The sequence below is a fragment of the Ixodes scapularis genome, unplaced genomic scaffold (assembly GCF_016920785.2).
Source record: "Ixodes scapularis isolate PalLabHiFi unplaced genomic scaffold, ASM1692078v2 PGA_scaffold1__304_contigs__length_218370807, whole genome shotgun sequence".
Lineage (NCBI taxonomy): Eukaryota > Metazoa > Arthropoda > Arachnida > Ixodida > Ixodidae > Ixodes > Ixodes scapularis.
The window spans coordinates 166,279,941-166,296,129 of NW_024609846.1; the positions used below are offsets into that span (position 1 = coordinate 166,279,941).

General features: G+C 45.0%; 1 pseudogene; it reads left to right on the plus strand.

The window, feature by feature from the left end:
- Positions 1-556: 556 nt before the first annotated feature.
- Positions 557-15,559, plus strand: LOC121835858 (annotated as a pseudogene).
- Positions 15,560-16,189: the final 630 nt, after the last annotated feature.

Consider the following 16,189-nt stretch of genomic DNA (forward strand, 5'->3'; position numbering starts at 1 on the left):
GCCGCTGCCGCTATTTCTTCGCTTAGTTTGAGCGGATTCTGTTTTTGGAGTCGTTGGTCATCTTTGACTGGGGTCAGTAAAACTGGCACACCAGTTGTTCGCTGACGTCGGTGTGTAACGAGTATGAATCCCTCCAGGTCACTTTTCTCCTCGTCGACGTGCATGGTAGAGTCTGATGTTACTTCAGACGTTCCTATATCCTCATCTTGGTCGTCATCGTCAGGTTCGTCGTCATTTTCTCCTTTGCGTCGCTTGACACCCTTGAGCGCTTGACCTGATGTTCTCTCTTGGCCTGGCTGGCCGGCTTGATCTTTCGCTGATGCCGTCACCGAAGGGCCTGATTTTGGTCTTCCATCTGATGAAGGCTCTCCATCGGAGTTTTCCCTGATGGAAAATCCGGGAGTACCTTGGTAGGACCCAGATTTAAAGGGTCGACGTAGCTGGCGGCCCTCAGGAGTATGATTTGTAGGTCCGGGTATAAAAGAGGCTTACTTCTTTCGTAGCCAAGGAACAGATCAGGCTCTAATTCAGAGGCGTTGGCAATCTTTCAAAAATAATGTGGAACGCAGAAAAAGGATCGACCATCTACAAGGTGCTTCTTCTTCTTTCTCCGCTGACGGAGCCAAAACTGAAAAGACGTCAACTAAAGCTGACAAAGCTTGAAGCTCAAGGAGATGATGAGAGCGAAGAAGTATTTACAATGAAACCTAAAATCAAGTGTCTATCACTCGAACAGCAGCTGCAGGTAATGGTGCGTTTCACTGCTCCAAAAGGAAAAAAAAGAAATTCCAAGGGTTTTGGAGTACCAAAGTGATTGGGTTTTTCAATGCTTGACCATGCGATTGAAGAGTGCGAGACAAGGAAGTAATCACCTAGATATACGGCATCTGTTGTGAACCATTTTAGAGGAAATTTTCACCCTGTTTTGCTTTCGCAATACAGGGCGTAGTTAACATTGCTGATGATTTTTTTACTTTAGAAAAATAGTGTCAACAAGCTCGAACAGTTGAGTGGTTGAAATAAATTAAATTTCATAGTTATTTTGTTTTGTATTACTGGAAAGGTAAAGGTAAAACCTGCTTACTAGCCTCAGAAAAATGGATTAATAAGGCGCCTAAATTGGACTATAGCCTAAATGTTATCGATGAATGTTTCTGCAGATTTTTAGAACTGGGACGGGCGATTCTATTCTTCATCGTCTTCGCTTAAGTTATAACTCATCTCGCCAGGACACTACAAGATAATGGCCTTTTTCCTTAGTTTTAGGCAAAGAACAGCCCCGATGCTGAATTTTCTACTTCCGGTCCTTACTTTCATTTCTGACATTTAATCGAGCTCGTACTCTTTAGCGGCAGCCTAGCTGCATATCGTCCAGCATCTTCCAACGTATCTAACTCAAGCAGTTACTTTTTCTCTGACTGTTATTGGCGAAAGCTTCAATCGGTGAACAGCTCTAAATTCATGTAAATGGAACTGCGCACCGGGTATAATTTGACAGGCGTTGCAAAGAGCTAAAATTGGTTTGATATAGATTCGACCTCAGTCGAACACAGGTGGCGGCCGGTGTTCTCGAACCTGTACTCGTCGAGTTACTTCGCAATAAACAAAACATTCATCTCAAGTACAAAAAATAAAAAAAATGTGTGGTTGCGATTGAGTGTTGGCGTCGCCAATGTTGTTTCAATTAACGTCCAAAAAGTTATATCGTTTTTTTTTTTTGTTTTTTTTTTGCTGCAGCCGAGAATACGTTTTTTGCTAATGTGATAAACCTAAGCAAGCATCATAATTAGGGCTCCGTGTTTTCGAAGTTTATTTCTCGTGAAATTTGGAGGGTGTTTTTCGGAGTTTATTTTTTAGCGAAAATTCGGTGTTTATCGGAGTTTATTTTTTGTAAATTCCCAATTCTCTGAAATTTGGAGATTAATTTAGCAGTGTTTCCTACTTAAAAAAATATAAATAATAACCGGATGCAAACGTAAAAATGAAATGCGCTTGTATCAATTAAGATTTCTTCAGTTGAATTTGGCGTTGGTGTCATTGGCAGTATTAATTTGTCCCACGACAAAAGTTGCACACAAGTGTGGCTTCGATAAACGTCGATACCTTAAAATCAATAAACTGCCGGAGGGAGCCGCAAGGAAGCTCGTAATCATCCTATCAATCTATCCCGCGGCCGCACAAGGTGGAGTGGTTAAATATGCAATAGAGATGTTTTAGCTGCCTTTCTTCCCTAATTTATATAATCTCTATGGTCCATAGCTTTCACTGTTACTCCGAGAAACATACCCTCTCCTTTCTCTAAATCCCAAATTCCATGGCCCAAACTGGAAACCAAATGAGTGGCTTTTGTCGTGACACGAATGGTACGATGACCTGTGTCCCTGAACCAACCTTGACGAGACAAGCCGTAAGACCCTATTTTGAGTTATACAGCCAGGTAGACATTAAGTTAACGAAAAAATGCAACTAATAAACAACAACAAAAAACTCACGACAATTTGATAATTAACTTTTTAATAAGACGTTTTAGGGCAGATCTGTATATTGAAGAAATGAAGGCAATCAATGTTAAAGGTTAGCCCAGTTTTTTTTATTTTTTTATTTGTGGATTGAGCAGCTCAGTTCGAGTTATTCATTCTCACAATTTATTGTGGAAATCTGTCGATACCAAAACCAAACGCGCCGATGCCCGCCGGAAGAACAACCCTCGTCTGACACCGGAGGGTCACCTGTTAATGACGAAATTTGCGTCACTATTTTGCGTCACAGCGCGTCGGAGTTGATTGTAGCTGGTAGTAGTCGGTGTTCTGTAGCTGGCAAACTAAAGCGACATGCCACCTTATTCGCCGCAACAAGTTGCTTTGCTTCGCTGCGCAAATCACTGAAAAACGTTTTAATCATGGATGCGAGTCAAATTAAAAAAAAAGAAGAAAACCTGAGCACAATTTGTTTAACAAAAAGTGAATGCTTCGACGCGCTTTGATGCAAGATTGATGCAAATTTTATCATGAACACGTGACCCTCCGGCGACAAACGAGCGTTGTCCTTCCGGCGGGCACCGCGCGTTTAGTTTCGGTATCGACAGATTTTCAGAAAAAAATTAAACAATGAATGACTTCAACTGCGTGCTTAATACAAGTTTTTTTTTTTTTTTAACTGGACAGGACTTTACCATTGATTGCCTCTATTTCTTGAAGGTAAACATGTGCCCTAAGACGCCCAATTGATTAGGTGATTAGTGAATGTTCCTTGGTTAGTCATCTATTAGTTGAATTTTCTCTTGAACATAATGTCCGCCTGGCCATATAACTCTCTTGCGCAGACCGCATTTCTGTAATTTTCACGGCTTTATTTTTTTTTAGAAAAGTTTGTGCAACACCTTGTTTATAGTAGTCTCGCGATGATATGCGACAGCCTAGTAAATTGGCAGAGCGTGTGAGTGATAAAGGACAGAGTTATAACTTGAATGCCCAAAACAAGTGCAAGTAAAACCGAATATAGCATTAGCCTCCGAGACTTTCGCGAAGTTTCGAACTCATGGAAGCCTATGCCCTAACGTGATTTATGTAAGAACCTTTGTCTGTCTCCGCGCGCGCCTTTGTCTGTCCTCCGTCCTGGTTCCCTTTCTTCGCCATGGCCACCGGGGATGAGTCCGCCGCCATGCCCACTACTTCGTCCGCCACTTCGTTTCCACGAACGGTCCAGCTACGCCCTCCACCGGGTTTCGACTTCGACAACACCAGCGCCTGGCCCACCTGGCTTCTACAGTACGAGAATTACACGTTCACCACTGGACTCTACGCCGCTTCGCCAGAGGTTCAGGTGCGCTCCATGCTCTACTGTATGGGTCCGCAACCGCAAGCCAGGGTAGTACTCGCGTCCACCGCGCTAGGAGAGGCCGACTTGAAGGACGTCCTCGCTGTCAAGAAAACGTTCTCCGACCACTTCGGCCTCCCGCCCAACGAGCTCTACGAGTCCGCTCGATTCCACCGCCGCATGCAGCAACCAGGTGAGACGGCTGACGCTTTCTTCACCCCACTCCGCACCTTGGTCAAGCGCTGCAATTACCCATCCGCTTGACGTCGAAGAACGGCTCGTCCGTGAACATTTCCTTGTCGGCGTGCTTGACCGAAAGCTCTCGGACCAGCTTTGTCGGAATCCGCGGATGACCCCGCACAAAGCGCTCATACATGTTCGCCAGCACGAAGATGCAGATAATGAGCGCAAGGCTCGTGACTCTACAGAATCGTCCTCGCTCGCTGTTGACGCGACCCGTCTACGCAAAGGGAAGTCGGCGCAGGCTCCGGCTGATAAGACTAGTCAGCTGTGCCCCTTTTGTGGGCGTGTTTCACACCCACGCGCTGGCTGCCCGGCTCGCCGTGCATTCTGCAACTTTTTTTCACAAGACTGGCCATTTCGAAGCAGTTTGCCTCAAGAAAAAGCGAATTTCTGAGAAGTCGGCGCCGAAATCATTGAAACCTCCGAAAACTTCAGCCAATGCGAGAGGAGGGCGTACCAGTGCGAGAGGAGGGCAAAAGCAACGTCATTGTGCAGTTCAGAAGCAGGCAGAAGAGACACGCCGTTCTTGCCAAGGCTCGTAAGAGTCGCATCAGGAACCGTGATGTAGGAATGGCGAACGAAACACAAGTTTATCTGAATAAGCACTTATATCCCGCGCTGAAACGGCTTCTTTCTCTTGCGATTGCCAAGAAACGTGAGTGCCAGTGGCGATTTTTGTGGACGCGGAACGGTAAAATCTTTGTACGCAAAGCAGAGCAAAGTCCGGTAGTACACATTGTATCTGAAAGTGACTTGTGCAAAATTGTGTAAGCGTAAACTTTGCTACATTACTATATCTTTCCCCTAATATGCTTTATCAAGAGTACGGATTACCATCTCATATTGCGGTGCGAAAACAGTCAAATGACTTTCGTTCTTTTGTTCATGTCAACGCGCGATCTCTTGCGCCTAGGCAGGATCAAGTTTCTACTTTTCTTGACAAGTTCAACTTCCGATTTGACATTGTTATGTTTTTTGAAACATGGTATCACACAGATAGCGATATGTTAGTCTTGGATGAATACCATCATTATTTTATAAACCGAAGTGGAATGCGAGGCGGTGGCGTAGCGATGCATGTTAAACAGCAATTGTCATGCGAAGTGCTTGAAAAATTCACACTTATCACCACAGATTATGAAGCACTTTGTTTGCTAAGTAACAGTGAAATGTTTGCGGTTGTGTATCGTCCCCCCTCTGGTAATCGGAACGTTTTTCTTGGTTTTATTGAAGAAATATTAATTTCGCATCAATTCATCTGTATCGCTTGCTAATTGGGGGAGATTTCAATATAAATATGCTTGACGATAACGTGCATGCCCGTGATTTTAATAACAGAATAAATTCTTGCGGTTACCAGAATGTCATCACGACTCCAACTCGAAGATCACTCACGGGTCAATCCATCCTTGACCTTTTCATTGTAAATATAGACACAGCTATGCAAGTGGCAGGTACAATATGCTATGATATTAGTGATCACTGTCCCATTTTTATAGCGTATTCTACTTCTACATCATGGGAAAAAACACGTCAATCTAAATTAACATATCGGTGCCTATCCGGCAGAAATCTGGATACCTTCCGTAGGTATATCGTAAATGCTGACTGGTCATCCGTCTGTAGCAAAACCAACGGTAGTGACGCTTATGACGAGTTCTTATCAATATTTCTTCACCATTATAATGCCGCTTTCCCTCGAATAACCGAAAAGCAAAACAAGAAAATTAGGAAGCCTTGGATAGGACATGAACATTTAAAAATGATCAACGAAAAAACTAAACTTTTTAAAGCGTTCTTGCGTACGAGGGAACCCTGTAAACTTGCAGCTTTTAAGAAACATACAAACAAGCTAACCGCCGAGTTAAGGAAGGCAAAAACATCTTACTATAATAACCTTTTTTTTTTAGGTGTCCAAAAAGCACCCTGAAAGAGTATGGAAGATAATAAATGAGGTTCTAAAACAACAAAACGCGAAATGTAACACAACCGAATTAACAATAGGAAACAACAAACTTTCAGGGGTCACATTAGCCGATCATTTCAATACGCACTTTGTGAATATGGTTAGACCGCTGAATAACATCACTGGTTCGAAACCTGGGTACCAATGTAGTGAAACCGCGTTTCTTGAACCTACGGATGAAATCGAGATTTGTCGCACATTTATGAGCTTAAAAAACACCCACTCAACAGACATAGAGGACGTTCAGATAAAGCCTGTAAAATACGTGATGATGATGATTTTGGGGGTTTAATGGCGCAAGAGCTACGAGGCCATCTGCGCCAAACGATAGTAACAATCAGCGTGCTTTGATGGGGGTTTTAACAAAGTGCAACCTAGGATATGGTAAAGCTATATTTGGTATAAAATGCCAATGCTAGTAAGAAAGTCTATTAACCTGCTAAAAGGGACTATGGGATTCTCCCCCCCCCCCCCCCCCCCCCCCCCCCCAGGAGGGCCGGATGAAACGGGATCTGTTGTTGAAACAACTCGGGAAAATAAATACGATGCTTGGGCTCCAGAGCGGGACAGGACCACAAGATATGTAAAATTGCAAGAGTATCACCACACTGATCACAAATAGGAGGATCTTCCCCCCAAAGTAGGTACTTATGAGTGATAAAAGAATGCCCAATTCTTAGACGGCACAGCAAGGTTTCATAAAGACGACTCTTGCATGAAGAGCTTTCCCGAACTCCAAGAACAGGCTTTGTAACGTGGAGCTTGTTTTCGCACTCCCTGTCCCATTCCAACTGCCAACAACGAAAAAGTGATGACTTTACTAAAGGCTTTATATCCTGATATGGTAAACAGAAAGACGATTGGACAAGGTTTCCCACAGACCCTGCAAGCCTGTCGGCCTTCTCGTTGCCCTCTATGCCAACGTGACTAGGTACCCAACAAAATGTTATGCTTTGACCATCATGTAGAGCAGCGTTGAGTTTACTCTGAATTTGTTGTACAAGCATGTTTTTAGTGTCTTTAACAGAGCAAACTGCAACAATCACACTTTGAGAATCAGCAAAAAGAACAGCCCTAGTTATTTTCTTATGTAGAATGTAGTCTATTGCCATTGATACTGCATAGAGTTCTGCAGTAAAGATGCTGGCAAACAAATTAAGTCGCTTAACTTTAGAGAAGCGTTCTGAATACACAGCGCAGCCAACGAAAGATGAAGTCTTGGCGCCATCTGTGTGAACATGAAGATAACCATCATACTTGATTTGTACTTCACAAAACTCTTGCAGTATTACAGCATAGGAAATGCCATGTTTGTTAAATTTTGTGAGCGACCAGTCACAGGCAACTGGCAGTGTCTTCCAGGGTGGATTACGGTCGTCGACATTTCGAATTAGGCCGACCTGGTCCAATGAAAGATGCAGTGAAGTGCAAAGTTCTTCAATGCGGGAGCTTAATAGTGTCACAATGCTTGGCTTGTTGTTAAAGAGACGGGAGAACCTCGACCTTGTAAGGGAAGAATAAGTAGGGTGTTGAGGGTCAGTCAGAATCTTAAAAGCATACGTTAGGCTAAGATAGGTTCGTCGTTTGTTCAGTGATAGCTCATTAGCTTCTGCACATAAACTGGAGACAGGGGATGTTCGGAAAGCACCAGTTGCTAGTCTCAACCCCAGGTGGTGAACTGGGTCCAATATCTTGAGGGCAGATGGCCGGGCCGATCCATACACTATCGCACCATAGTCAAGACGAGATCTTACAAGGGCATTGTACAACCGTAGAATACATTTTCTGTCAGAACCCCATGACTTGTGAGATAGAACTTTCAAAAGATTCATAGACTGAAGACATTTAGTTTTTAAAGCTTTCAGGTGTGAAATAAAACTAAGCTTTTTATCAAATATCACACCAAGAAATCTGTGCTCTTTCCTGACAGGTACAGGGTTTCCATTTAGTTCCAGTGATGGGTCCAATGACAGCCCACGACGCAAAGAAAAGGGCACACAGACTGTTTTGGATGCAGAGAACCGAAACCCATTTTCGTCAGCCCACTTGGAAAGTTTGTTTATGGCTATCTGCAATTGGCGTTCACAGCTGGAAAGGTTAAAAGAGGAAGACGCGATCTGTATATCATCAGCGTAAAGGGAATATGAAACAGAAGGAGGTAGCAGTCGCGCAATTGAATTCATTTTTAGCACAAATAAAGTCACGCTCAAGACTCCTCCTTGAGGGACTCCATTTTCTTGCACGTAGGAATCGGATAGGTTGGAGCCAAGACGAACTTGAAAAGTCCTGCTTGTTAGATATTCCCTTATGCATTGCAGCATACGGCCACGGATATTACATGCATACAGATCTTGAAGAATCCCATGTCTCCACGCTGTATCATATGCTTTCTCCAAATCGAAAAAAGCTGCGACACAGTGCTGCCGGTTTACAAATGCCTCACGTATCACAGTTTCCAAGCGTACTAAGTGATCGAGAGTAGAACTACCTCGGCGGAATCCACACTGGTTGTTATCAAAGGCCCTCTGTTGTTTCAATACATAAACCAGTCGCCTGTTTATCAGTCTTTCAAACGTTTTTCAGAGGCAGCTCGTCAGTGCGATTGGGTGGTAACTTGATGGCTGTGAAGGATCTTTATTAGGTTTTAGAAGGGGAATAATATGTGCATGCTTCCAAGTCTGAGGAAAACAAGCCTTTTCCCATAAAGAATTAAAAAAAAGAAGAAGGTTTTCAAGGGATTCCGTAGACAGGTTACGAAGCATTTCATAGTGAAGCCCATCGGGCCCAGGAGCAGATAGCTTTTTTACATTAAGGGCCATCTCAAGTTCATATCGCGTAAAAGGTCGATTATAAGAGGCTGCCTTTCCTCCAGTTACGACTAGCTTTTGTTGCTCCGCACGGGCTTTAAACTGTGCGAAGTTTGCACTGTAGTTGGCTGAGCTGGATGAATTATAAAAATATTCTCCGAGGACGTTAGCTATGTCTTTTAACGACGAACAAGGAGCATTAAAAGTTGGGATGGCAAAGCACCTATAATCCCCATTTACTTTCCTATATCTGTCCCAGGCCTCTTTGGCAGGGACAAAACTAGTTAGAGAAGACAGGTACTTCATCCAAGACTTCCGTTTTGCCCGCTTCCTAGTCCAACGAGCCTTGGCTTTTCGGCGCTTGAACTCCACAAGGTTGTGCGAAGTGGGATATCTACGAAATCTTTTCCAAGCCCTGTCTTGATCTGCCAAGGTTGCGGCACACTCCTTGTTCCACCAAGGTTTACATTTTTTTGGCACATTGCCAGAAGTTTGTGGAATAGAGCGCTGAGCAGCCCTTAGTATCTGCTCAGTAACATGAAGTGTAGCGTTCTCGGGTGACATAGAAGAAAGAATCGAAGGATCTAAAGTGCAGTGAAGATTAAAAAGTGTCCAGTCAGCCTTGTCTAATTTCCACCTAGGGGGACGCTTTAAAAGATTAGGCAGTGGAACAGTACTTTCTAAAACAATAGGATAATGATCACTTCCAAAAGGGTTATGGAGAACCTTCCATGAAAAGCAAGGAAGTAATGAAGGTGAAGCGATAGAAAGATCAATAGATGTGAATGAGTTGTGTGTCGCACTAAAAAAGTTGGTTCTTTTCCGTTAAAAAGACACAGCCCAGAAGACAATAAAAGACGTTCAATAACTCCACCCCGGGAGTCTTGACGGGTACTACCCCACATGGGATGATGAGCGTTAAAATCACCCAAAATTAAAAACGGTTGAGGAAGCTGTCCTACAAGTCCGTGCAGTTCTTGAAGATCCAAAGGAACATTTGGTGGTAAAAATAAAGAAACAAGCGTTACAAGGCGGTCCACGAGGAGACGCACTGCAACAGCCTCCAGAGGTGTGCGGAGTGGAACTTGAGAGCAAGCGACTCCACTCTGCACAACTACTGCAACACCACCAGAAGGAGTGGAAGCGGGACGGTCTTTCCTGAAAACCTGATGGCGCCTTAAAATGTTAAAAGAATTTGAGTGAAGATGGGTTTCTTGCAAGGCAAGAGCGATGGGTCGAAGCTCATCCATGCAATGATTGACATCATCAATATTTCTTAAAATACCGCGACAATTCCATTGCATAAAATGCAACTTTGTCATCTATTAAAAAGTGTGTAAATATGTAAATATAAGGAGATAAAACCTAGCAAAATAAATAAAACTATGGAGAGCCAACTCAAGCTAAGTGGAAGATGTGATCACAATAAAACAGCTATCGGGGCTATCACTTGGGCGCTACTACAGGTTCATAATGGAACAGCGCGAATTTTTGCAAGGACAGAGGAAGGAACTGAACAGGACGAGCGCTGACTAACAACTGAAAGGTTTATTCTCAGCAAACCACGAAGAAAAATATACGACAACACGACTCTCTAATCTCGATGTAAATGCGCATGCGCCTCACAAAATTGGGTGCTATCAGTTACACAATGTTATATGCGTCATCCCCGATCTAAAAACTCGACCTCATTGTCCAGCAAATTCAAGGAAGCCTGACTCACGCAGGCTGACCCCTCCTTCTTTATTCTATGAGCTTCAACAATCTCTCGAGCTTTTTGGTTCCTGTGTTTATACAAAACAACGGCTTTTTCAAGTAACGGTGTGCACGCGCAGTCCCTGCAGTGCAACGCCAAGTGGGAGCTTGCCGTACCTGTTAAAGAACTACGGTGCTCCCGCAGGCGAATGTTGAGGCACCGCCCCGTTTGCCCGATGTATACCTTCCCGCAGGTGAAGGGTATCTTGTATACTACACCCAAGGTGCATGGCACGAACTCAATGCGGTGTTTTATGCCGCACGGGCTCTCCCCCTGTTTCTCTACCTTATTAACGCGCTTTTCCACTGCAGAGCAAATACTACTTAGCCTGTTACGTGCCGAGAACACAACATCTACCCCGAACTTCGAGGCTGCTCTTTTAAAGCCGTGTGACATGTGGTGCACATACGGGATGACTGTGACCTGCTTTTTTACTTTTGTTGCTACTTTTCCCCGCACCTCACTCTTAATGCTTTTCACTATTGCTTCCGCCGCCGAGGCGATTACCGATTCCGGGAAACCGGCGTCTTCTAGTCTGCCTACCTGGGCGGCAAGGCTTTCTCCCACTCTGTGGTGGCAAGACTTTGTTACCGCGGACAGAATACATGATTTTGCAATGCCTCTTTTGACGAGCTTGGAATGCCCCGATCTAAAATCAAGGAGATTCTTGGTGGTCCTGGGATGATGCCACCAACAAACGTGGCTCTGGCTCACATCCAAGCTCAGATCCAAAAACTGGATTGTCTGGTCTTTTGGGGTTTCAAAAGTGAACCTCAGGCCCAAACCCTGCTCCTTGAACGTTTTTAGCGCGAAATCAAGGGTCCGACTAAAGTTACCTTTGTCGACGAAAACTAAATAATCGTCGACATACCTAAAAATCTTTCTGGCTTGGGCCTTCAACAGGCCGTCAAGTGCCCTGCCAACCTTTGCTAGGAAGATGTTACTCAGCACGGGTGCTACCCTGGACCCTATGCACACCCCAGACTTTTGCACATACACCTTGTCATGCCACCCGATAAAGGTAGCCCTCAAATAAAATGACAACACTTCTAGAAACCCTTCGACCGGAATCCCGCATTGGGACCTAAACGCAACTTCATCGTTGAGGTCCGTAATGCGCTCTTTTACGCAACGCATGAGGTCATCGTGGGGCATTGAGTAATACAGATCTTCAACGTCTATGCTAAACGCTGTACAACCCACAGGGTTACTATTCGAGAGATAGGAAACAACGGCATTTGAGCTAGGGATCACGAAAGGGTCCTCGGCATTTAATGTGTCCAAGTGCTTTTTGAGGTACCCAGACACAACACGCAACCAGGTGTCACGCTCAGACACAATGGTGCGAAACGGAATTTCCGCCTTATGCGTCTTGGCCGCGAAGAAAACCTCCAAAGTGAGGTTCTTTTCCCTTTTTACCCCAATTCGCGCTGTTCCATTATGAATCCATACCAACTCGCCCAGTTATCCTGTTTACTACAGGTTGCTTCTTTTTAGATTTACGAGAAGCTGTCTCCCATTCCATACCGTCCTGGTCGGACCCAGGAGTAGACTGACTGTCAGCATCAGTTGCTATCTCCATTTCCTGGGAAGTGTCCGATGGATGGAGCATGACAGAGCTGGTCCGGCCTGGCACGCGCGGGGGAAAACCCCGGCCACGACCGGATGGAGGAGTGGCGGACGAACTGGGCGAGGAGTCACCCAAGCTTGTCTTGACACCTCCTTTCACAGGAGCTGCATGGGTACCATGCTGCTCCTTCGGTAGGGGGACCCTCTCCACCGAGCAGGAGCGAGAAGCTCGCTCCTCCCTAGGAGGGGACCTAAGAGAGGGTGCAGGCGCGGCTGCTGCCGGCCTGTCCTTGGATGGAGGGGCAGCCTGTATGCTACCACCAGGGGCTGGAGGAAGCTGCCGCTGCCCTGGTCGGGGAGCCGGGGCCCTAAGGTCGGCCGCCAAGATCTCGGGAGAGACCTGGGTGGCCCTTGACGAGCGCGGTGCAGGGCCCCTGCGCACCGCCTCAGTATAACTACCCTTTGACAAAAAGGAAAAACGCTTTTTTGCTTCTATGTATGTGATATTTTCTTTGACTTTAAGGGCAAGAATATCTTTTTCTTGCTGAAAGAAAGGACAGCTGCGGTAGTAAGCGGGGTGTGGTCCATTGCAGTTAGCGCAATGGGCCACGGCCTCGCAAATGTCGGAGACGTGGCCCTGACTTCCACACTTTGCACATGTCTCCCTTCCGCGACAGCTGCGTGATCCGTGGCCAAAACGCTGACAACGGAAGCACCGCTGTGGGTTGGGGACATAAGGGCGGATGCGGCAATTAAGGTACCCTGCTTTAATTGTCTCTGGTAGAGTGTGTCTTTCGAAAGTCAAAATAACATGCTTCGAGGGAATTTCTTCACCATTATTTTTAAACATTCGTTTGACGGCGACGACACCAGAGCCCTCGAGGCCCTCAAGAAGTTCCTCCTCACTGGTATGAAGGAAGTCATCCTCAGAGAGGACACCACGAATGGTGTTAAGTGTACGGTGAGGGCTCACCGACACTTTCAAGTCAACAATGTTGGTCATCTTAGAGAGTGCTTCACTTTGTTTTTTTGTTTCTACCTCCACAAGGAGGTCTCCACAGTAGAGCTTCTTAGCCTTATAGGAGAACCCTACAAGGTGCTCGAGAACTTTAGCCACAACAAAGGCTGAGAGCTTTGCAACTTGTTTCTGTTCATCCAGCGAATGAATGACAAAAAACTTTGTAAAGGCTTCTTTTTTAGATTCTTTTTCAATGGTCTTGGGTTCAAGACAACGCCTTTTAGAGGCTTGCCCTGAACGGGGTTTGGAGGGGTGGGGCGCCATAGGAGGGCAAGGAATGTTCAGAATCCGCGGTGCACCGCCCACCACCGAGCCCAACAAGGGGTTACGTAACGCACCATAACAAGAAGGGCTTGGCTGGAGACGTTACGCTAACAGTGCTGCCGGGAAACTATAACCAAGTGTGGATCTGGACGAGGGTATCTGTCACCACCCAAGGTTAGCCCTTGCCGCCAAAGAAGGTGAAATAAGAAGGAAGAGGAGAAGAAGAAGAAAGGTATAGAAAGGAGAGGTGGAGAAAGGCGACTGACTGAATCATCCTGGTCGGGCCAAGCCAGGACACCCGTCTACGAGAAGCAGGGGCCGAAGCGGTGTATTGCCTCGCCCGGGGGGCCCCGAAGGGTCCAAACATACCCCGGGCTTGGCTCAACCACCAGGGTCCCCCTTTCCCCGGACGCGGGTACGCCACGCACAGCCAGACGTGGGTGGGCGAACCCACATGGCTCGGGGTTCGTAGTGACGCCACTCACCAAGCAGCTACTAAAGTAGGTGCCCCCTGCGTGCGGGTATGGTGGCCCACGTGGCTGGGGTCCGTGGTGACGCTACTCACCAAGCACCTAGCACCTAAGGTGCAGGTGCCGCCTGCGGGGTTCGGGGTACGTGGAGACGCCACTCTCCAAACACCTGCTTTTACAGCTGCCCCCTGCGGGGGCCTGTAAAATACGTAATTGATGCTATCGCCCCCTGTCCAACTACATATTTTATCTAGTTCTAGAGTTTGGTTGCTTTCCCAGTAGAATGAAAAAGGCGAAAGTTTCGGGTCATCTTTAAAGGAGGAGAGAAAAATAACTTTAACAATTATAGGCCAGTATCCATCCTTCCGGTGTTCTCTTAAGGACTTGAGAGAATAATTTTTCACGCATCAATAATTTTTCTCTAAACACGACATACTAATAGACACTCAACATGGCTTTCGACAGGGAAAAATCAACAGAAACAGTACTTTTAACAGTGAAGGAACTCATCATTAAGAATATTGAGGAAAATCGGCTTACCCTCGGAATATGTATTGACTATAGTAAGGCATTCGATTACATAAATCACGAGATATTGCCAAAAAAGTTGCACTTACACGGTGTCCGCGGTGTTGCCCAATCGTTGTTTCAGTCTTATCTTTACGACCGGAAGCAGTGCGTATCAATAGATAATAACAGTTCATCTTCCAAATTAGTTACTGCCGGCGTTCCACAAGAAAATGTTCTAGAACCGTTCCTTTTCAACGTGTATATTAATGATGTTGTTCAGCAAGATAGTAACGCAGTCTAGGTTATCTATGCGAATGACATGAGCCTGTTTATTTCCGGATGGGATACAAATGAAATTATTTTAAAAGCTGAAGGGAAACTTTCAAAACTGTGGCACTGGTCCAATGAGAATGGTCTAAAAATAAATACAAATAAATCTAAGGCTATTTTATTCAAAACTACACATAAGCAGACACAATACACGATTTATTTTTCGATGATACTTCTATTGAAATAGTTAACAAACACAGGATCCTTGGAGTTACATTTTCTGCCAATATGACAGGGACAGATCACATTGAAGCTTTAGCTAAGTCCTTATCATCGGCGACAGGAGCCTTGTCACGATGTCAACACATCCTTCCATATAATGCAAAACTTCATATTTATCATGCGCTATTCACTTCACACATAAATTACTGCACGCTCGTATGGGCTACGACCACAGCAGGAAACGTACACACCATCGTTGTTCTTCAAAAAAAAAAAAAAGCGATTCGATATATTGCTAATGTGCCACGATTCCACTTAACCGCACTGTTGTACACTCAGTATGGTATAATAAACGTAAAACATATTTATAAATTTCGTTTATTGCATTCTTTGTTCTTGGCAAATGAAAGCTTCAGCTCCTTTTTAAAAAGGACATCTGACTTATCGAAACAAATAAGTGACCCTCGCACCCGCAGCTGTGACAGGTGGTGAGTGCCGCGTCTGCGCACTGAATACTTCTCGCAGTCGCTGACATATAACGTACCTTTTATTCTAAAAAAGTATCTAGAACAAAACATTTACTTTGATACATTTACTAGAAAAAAAATGCGAGAATTTTTTTGTAAACAACATATGATAATGCATTAGTCTCTATCTTGTATATGGGAAAGTTTTGGTGTTCAAGCCTTTTTTGTAATTTATGCTAGAAAACAAGCCATGTGGGAAATTTGATCTATGCCATTTATAATTCCTTCAACGGTTCATAATCTTTATATAGTGTTTGACATGTAGCATACTGAATTGTATACATTCACATGGTGTTTATGTGTACTCATACTGTTACGCGTCATATTTTTTTGTATTTTTTCACAATATGTTGCTGTCTGTGTGGGCCCCCAGGCACTCTCAAGCTGTCAATGACAGTTTTTTTTTGTCCGGAGACCCCCAACACTGTGTTGGAAATAAAATTGAATTGAATGGAAAAACTCTATCGAGCTACACGCTGAGGCTGAGGAGCGTCAGAACGCGAAGTTCCTCGACGTGCTCGTCGATGGCCACACACTTCTGTTTAAAGTGGACTCCGGCGCGGAAGTTTCAGTCGTGCCCAGCACATTTCCTGGTGTCCCTTTCAAGCTCCAGAAGCGAGAGGGCGAGTTAAAAGGCCCTGGCAACAACAGTCTGCCAGTCCTAGGCACTTTCCTTGCAACCTTGTCGTGGCACGGCAAGTCAGCCAAGCAACTGCTGTACGTACTGGCAACAGAGACTATTCCACTGTTG